This window comes from Lethenteron reissneri, unplaced genomic scaffold, assembly GCF_015708825.2.
Source record: "Lethenteron reissneri isolate LAM-NWPU_2019-01 unplaced genomic scaffold, ASM1570882v1 scaffold_1626, whole genome shotgun sequence".
Taxonomy (NCBI): Eukaryota; Metazoa; Chordata; class Hyperoartia; order Petromyzontiformes; family Petromyzontidae; genus Lethenteron; species Lethenteron reissneri.
In genome coordinates this window covers 27,740-34,652 of record NW_026891362.1, presented here as the reverse complement: position 1 = coordinate 34,652, position 6,913 = coordinate 27,740, and the positions used below count along the sequence as shown (strand labels likewise).

Genomic DNA, 6,913 nt, shown 5'->3' with positions numbered 1-6,913 from the left:
TGAGTTAACGTTTTCAAATGAATTCATGGAAAAGTAATGCCCCTCTTCACGTGTTTGATATTAAAATGAATTATGTTTGTGAAACTGGCCAGGAGATGGCAGTACAGAAAGGATATGCGGTGTCAGGAGCAAGTGCAGATGGCTCGGTTCTCAGAAAACACTTTTCTAAATGTGGGCTCAGCAGCTGCTGCCAAGAGGTTGTGCAATGAGGCAGCTCTACGTGGGGGTTCCGTGGTGTAATGTTTAGCACTCAGGACTCTGAATCCTGCGATCCGAGTTCAATTCTCGGTGGGACCTACAAATGATTATTTTTTTCTCTTTATACGTGACTTGACCGAAAGAACCAAAGAGTAATTCCTGCAGTCACGAAAGCTCCAAGTTAAGTTTTTGTTATACTCTTAGGTTTTTCGGTAAAGTCACGTAGGTAAAAAAAAGAATTAATGTAAATAATAATAGAAATAAAATAAATGTGATTTATTTTTTATTTTATTTTATTATTTTATTTTTTTATTTTTTACCTACGTGACTTTACCGAAAAACCTATAAGCATGAATCCTTGCAGTCACGAAAGCTTCAAATCTAGAATTAAGTTTTTTTTTACCGACAAAGAAACTTATTTTAAGTTTTAGTAAAAAAGAAAATCAAAAATTCAATTGCATAAGCTGACTGGATCGAAATCAAATGTTCAGCTCTTTGTCCTCTCGAATGTAGTTATGAGGCCAAGTCACCTCCTGGGTACGCATCTGCATGTGAAATGATGCGTTTGCATGTATAGTGGTGAAGTTGCGTGTGAAGTCACGTAGCTGCATGTGTCATGGTGTATTTGCATGTGTCCAGTAATGATCCATTGAATGCACAAGCGAAGGTGCTATGGAGATGTTAGTACAGAAATTAATTGAATCTAAATTTAGCTGAACTTTGGGTATTTCCCTCCTCGTATTGCATGGGTTTTCTCTATACACTGGTTTCTTACCATTTTTCAAACATCCCAAAGCAGTACCCTTCTGAAAGAGGATCTTTGATAAAAGGGAAATATTATTTTAATGAAAAGGCCACGGTTAGAAATGTAAGCAGTTAGTTGGTTTAGAGTTTAGACAGTAATATTATTATTGTGACTGCATTCAATGTAAATACTCGTGCTTGTCTGGGAGGCCCAAATATCAAAAGGATTCTTCTTTAAGGAAAGACCTCATTGACTCCTCCATGTGGCTTGTTCCAGTCACCCAAACGTTCCTCTCATCGTGATAAACTAAAGAATCTGAGCTGTACCATTCCCCGGTCAAACACACGTTATGACACGTTTCCAATAGCCATTATAATAAAGACTCTTTCCATCACAAGTTAAAATAAACAAAACTGAAAACTCGTGATTTTCATAATGATGGAACGAAACATTGGAATCCATACTGCAGTCACGAAAGCTTCAACTCAAGATTAAAACATTGTACGTTTTGCAAACGTATGCCAACGTTTTGGATGAACCCGCTGAGACTGGAACTCAAATTGCAGGATTCAGAGCCCTGAGGGCGAACCATAACACAACGGAAGCACCTCGTAAACACGACGACACGAGTGGGACAGGAAAGAGAGTTGCGACACACGACACGAGGGATATGGGCAGGTGTCATCCTGGAACATAACAATGGAGCTAATTTCTCTCACTTTTCACTGAGCAAGCAGGATGTCTTAGAAACTGAATCATGTTGAGTCAAAATCAAAACGCAAATCTCATGATTTTCATGAAAAACCTATCAATTTAAGATTTTATTAAATTTAAGATTTGATCAAATTGCAGTATTCAGATTCCTGAGTGCTAACCATTACACCAGGAACCACCTTATGAACTAGTTTCATGACACGAGTGAAAACTGAGAAAAGGTGAAGGCAAATCGAGCCAAACGGCAGAGGGGACATGGGCAGGTGTAACTGTGGCATCTAGTAATTCAGCACGATGTTGACATTCAGATCAGTGATTGCAGATTTAGTAATTGTCATGCGGAGTGATTTTGGGGGGACAGGACTCAATGTTGACTCACTATTCAGGCTGCCTTAGAAGCTGAAACATTCTTGATTTGAAGCTTTTGTGACTGCAGGAATCTATACTCTTTGGTTCTTTCGGTAAAGTCACGTAGGTAGAAATAAAGAAACATTATCACGACGTTTCGATAGCAACACAAGCGATCGTGTTCAGGTGAAAATCGCGATTGCCGCGATGTCTGCTGCCAGCAGCACGAGGCTTGTGTTGCTGTCGACACGCCGTGATTGATTTTGTTTTACTTCTACCCACGTGACTTTACCGAAGACACGTTCCTTCGGAGTGGGCAGGTAGGAACTTGGCTCAACCAATCCGGGAGGGGCGCACCTCTGGTTGGCTGCTGGCTCGTGGTCACGTGACGCACTTCAACCAATCCGAGAGCGTACGTGTTTGGGAGGGGCCATGCACGACAGACAGACAAATAATCCCTGGTGGGCAGCGGTGTGGAACTGCTGTTCCTACCTGCTGTGTACAAGATCACGTGACTTGAGGTAGCCAGGTAGCCAGCCCCCTTCACTATCGGCCCCTCCCCTAGACCCCTCCCCTGACCCCCCCTCCCTTAGGCCCCTCCCCTCTCCGTACCCGGCAGTAGGTCTCCACCAATCAAAGAGCTGTGTGTATTATATATTTATTTATGCACGACAGCCAGTCAGACAGACACGTGATCCCTGGTGGGCAGCAGTGTGGGACATTGTTCCTGCTGCCTGTAGCACGTGTCTACCTACGTCACTCCATGGGCAGTGCTGTCAATGGGCGGTGCTTATCAATTCTACAGATTGTGATTCGCGCTCACGTGTTCTCCTATCCGCGCTACGTTTTCTAAAAGCGCTCTGCCAAGGCTCCACGCGATCACAGCCGCACGCGTTCGCCTGCCTGTGGTAGAGGCACGAAACGTTGGATTTCCACCACCCCCACCCCCACCACATGAGGACACAGAAAAGAGCTCAAGACCCCCCCCCAGACATCTACGCAGCGTTGCGCCGGTGAGTGACGTGTTGAGGCCTTGTCAACTTGATATTTTTCTTCTTGTTTTTTCGGTAAAGTCATGTAGAAGGTAGTAATAAAATAATAAAAATAAAACAATAAAATAATTCGCACGACGTTTCGGCCACAACGCAAGCAGCCGTCTTCAGGTGAAGAATGAGACACTGCCAAGCTTGGAGCTTGTATATAAGCTGGGTTGGAGGTGGAAGAAGAAGAGAGCCTTAAGAGGGGTTTAGCAAGCTAAATCCCTCTTGATGTGCACATTCTTGTGTTGTGCACATCAAGAGGGGTTTAGCAAGCTAAACCCCTCTTGGTGTGCACATTCTTGTGTTGTGCACATCAAGAGGGGTTTAGCAAGCTAAACCCCTCTTGATATGCACATTCTTGTGTTGTGCACATCAAGAGGGGTTTAGCAAGCTAAACCCCTCTTGATGTGCACATTCTTGTGTTGTGCACATCAAGAGGGATTTAGCTTGCTAAACATTCTTGTGTTGTGCACATCAAGAGGGGTTTAGCAAGCTAAATCCCTCTTGATGTGCACATTCTTGTGTTGTGCACATCAAGAGGGGTTTAGCAAGCTAAACCCCTCTTGGTGTGCACATTCTTGTGTTGTGCACATCAAGAGGGGTTTAGCAAGCTAAACCCCTCTTGATATGCACATTCTTGTGTTGTGCACATCAAGAGGGGTTTAGCAAGCTAAACCCCTCTTGATATGCACATTCTTGTGTTGTGCACATCAAGAGGGGTTTAGCAAGCTAAACCCCTCTTGATGTGCACATTCTTGTGTTGTGCACATCAAGAGGGGTTTAGCAAGCTAAACCCCTCTTGATATGCACATTCTTGTGTTGTGCACATCAAGAGGGGTTTAGCAAGCTAAACCCCTCTTGATGTGCACATTCTTGTGTTGTGCACATCAAGAGGGATTTAGCTTGCTAAACATTCTTGTGTTGTGCACATCAAGAGGGGTTTAGCAAGCTAAATCCCTCTTGATATGCACATTCTTGTGTTGTGCACAAGAGGGGTTTAGCAAGCTAAACCCCTCTTGATATGCACATTCTTGTGTTGTGCACATCAAGAGGGGTTTAGCAAGCTAAATCCCTCTTGATGTGCACATTCTTTTGTTAAAGCTCCTAGCTTGGCAGTGTCTCATTCTTCACCTGAAGACGGCTGCTTGCGTTGTAGCCGAAACGTCGTGAGAATTATTTTATTATGTTTTATTTGTATTATTTTATTACTTCCCTTCTACGTGACTTTACCGAAAAAACCAAGAAGATGAATCCCTGCAGTCACGAAAGCTTTAAATCGAAATGTAACTTGATATTTCCTCCCGTGACAATTGTTTCACACCACACAGCACTCGCGCAGACGTGCAAGTGCTGCTGTGTTGGTCTCTCTCTATCCTGGAGGGTGTTCTCACTCGGGGGCTCTTTAAGTGATGGGAGAAACCTGGAGCTGTGGCTGATGCAGCGTTGCCCTGTTTGCTGGGGATAATCAATGTTGGGTTTTAAATCCTTTATATTAAGTTCGCTTGCTTGCGTGCTTGCTTGCTTACGACCATGCAAATCTTTCGGTCGTTTTTTAACCCACTTCCCGTGATCCAATCGAGCTGACATTTTGCACACATACTCGTTGTGCGAGACAATTAATGTTCGTGAAATTTTTTTTCCAAAATTTTACACTTTTTAGGGAAAACAAATTAAATATTTAATTACCAATTCCTTAATACTGGCAGACAATCATCTGACCCATAGGTGGCAGCCATCTCAAGCCAGAGGATGAGAGGACTCTAGCCGCCACGCATATAAAGGATTTATAGTGAAAAAATTTGTTTTTACGGGTTATACGTATTATTGATCTGGTTTCAAAAATCGGTGCCACTGGATGAAATGCAGCCGATGTGAAATGTAAACATTCTGCTGCTCTACGCAGGAGCACGTGACCATCAATAATGAGCGTGCATCCAAGTGTCCCTTGCAAAGGAGGTCTTTGACTGGTAGGAACCCACTGGTTCCACCAGCCCACAGGGGATTGTTGTGTCCGTCCGTCGTGCAGGGAGGGGTTGGGTGGGGAGGGGCTGGGTGGGGGGTGGGAGGGGTGAGGCTGGGTGGGGAGGGGCTGGGTGGGGGGTGGGGAGGGGCTGGGTAGGAGGGGTGGGGCTGGGTGGGGAGGGGGTGGGTGGGGGGTGGTAGGGGTGGGGCTGGGTGGGGAAGGGTGGGGCTGGGTGGGGAGGGGCTGGGTGGGGCTGGGTGGGGACGGGCTGGTCACCCCGTGGTGCCCTTATAAAACTCAACGTTTAACCTACTCACGCCGGCTTGTGCCCGCCCTCACAGTCGGGCACATTTGCGGAATACACCACATTGCCCTGGCCATTGACCCTGCAGGCCATTGAGCGAGCAACCCAACGTTCCTACCAGCTCCCTCCGCAGCAGGAATGTGTAACCTGGCACGGTTGTCACCTGGTGTACTGGAGGTGGTGGGTTTGATACCGACTGACACTACCTGCTGTATATCTGGAGTTGACGTGCCTCACTCCCCGTGGTCACATGGAATTTACTCCGGGTCCTCCGGTTTTTCCCTCAGCATTTAGAAGAATGCGTTTAGAGTGCCGTGTTTTGTCTATACTGCAACATCAAACATTGGCTAGATTTATTAGTATACTAGCTGGACTTCCCCCGGCTTTGCCCGGGACTTGGATTCACCACGCCCGGCCGCCTTTGTCTCCCCAGTGGCAATGTTCACACACCGCACCAGTTACTCGTTTGAGGCTGAGTCGACCTAGGGGAGGCCCAGGACCGGTTTAAATAATCGTCATCGCTGGTGGCCGTGAGCGGGAATCGAACTCGGGTCGCCGGGTTCGTAGCGCGGCGTAGCGCTGACCACTACACTGCACACGCGTGGGTCACGTGACAGATGTGACGTCACAGTTCACTTGCTGTGCAAAAAAATCTCTGCATTATTGAGCTCCCCCCCCCCCCCCAAAAGTGTATTTTTAATAATGTGTGCATGGTGTACAGTCTGGAAAGTAAAGTACCCACATGGCAAATTTCCAGTTCGTTGCATGTCGGGAAATACGCTAAACATTTTGAACAGACACATAATATTCACAACTTTGCCTTTAATATATATGTAAATATTTGTAAAGTGATTTGTTTACTCTTACTGTACTCTGCACTCACACCGTGTTTTTGTATTGTGTTTGTTGTCATGTTCTGACCCAGTGTCCCAGCTGGACATGTGTGAAAAAGAGCTTTATAGCGCTTCGGATTCATCCTCTTGCAGTTTAAATGCTTCTAATTCCTCCTGCTCCCCCTCCTACTCTGCTCCCTCCCTTCTACGCCCTCCTCCTAGCCAAGTGAAGGAAGCCCCCAGTCTGACCATCTGTCCCCCCCCCCCCCCGCTGATGGAGGCCTTCCTCATCACCGCCCTTCTTCTGGCGTCGTTGTTGTTGGCTGTGCTGGGTGACCACCTCGACGCCCTGCCCCGTGACCGTGAGTAGCAAACTGCACCGCTACCCCCCTTGAGACGATGCCCCCTCTCAACGCTACACCCACCAAATCGTCCACTAAAGACTATCAACTAAATCTTGACTTGAAGCTTTCGTGACTGCAGGAATTCATATTCTTTGGGGTTTTCGGTAAAGTCGCGTAGATAGGTTCAAAGAAAATAGCAAAAAACTTAAACTACGACGTTTCATCTTCTTGGTTCTTTCGGTAAAGTCACGTAGAATGGAAATAATAAAATAATAAACATAAAACATAATAAAATAATTCTCACGACGTTTCCACAACGCAAGCAGCCGTCCTCAGGTGTAGAACAGGTCTGTCGAGAAGACAGAGTCTGAATGTCTTCTCGACAGACCTGTTCTACACCTGAGGACGGCTGCTTGTGTTGTGG

General features: G+C 46.1%; 1 non-coding gene across 1 annotated transcript; it reads left to right on the top strand.

Annotated features, from left to right (window-relative positions):
* The first annotated feature begins 225 nt into the window (after positions 1–225).
* Positions 226–297, top strand: TRNAQ-CUG (transfer RNA glutamine (anticodon CUG)). Its single transcript has one exon. It is a non-coding gene; the product is annotated as a tRNA-Gln (tRNA).
* Positions 298–6,913: the final 6,616 nt, after the last annotated feature.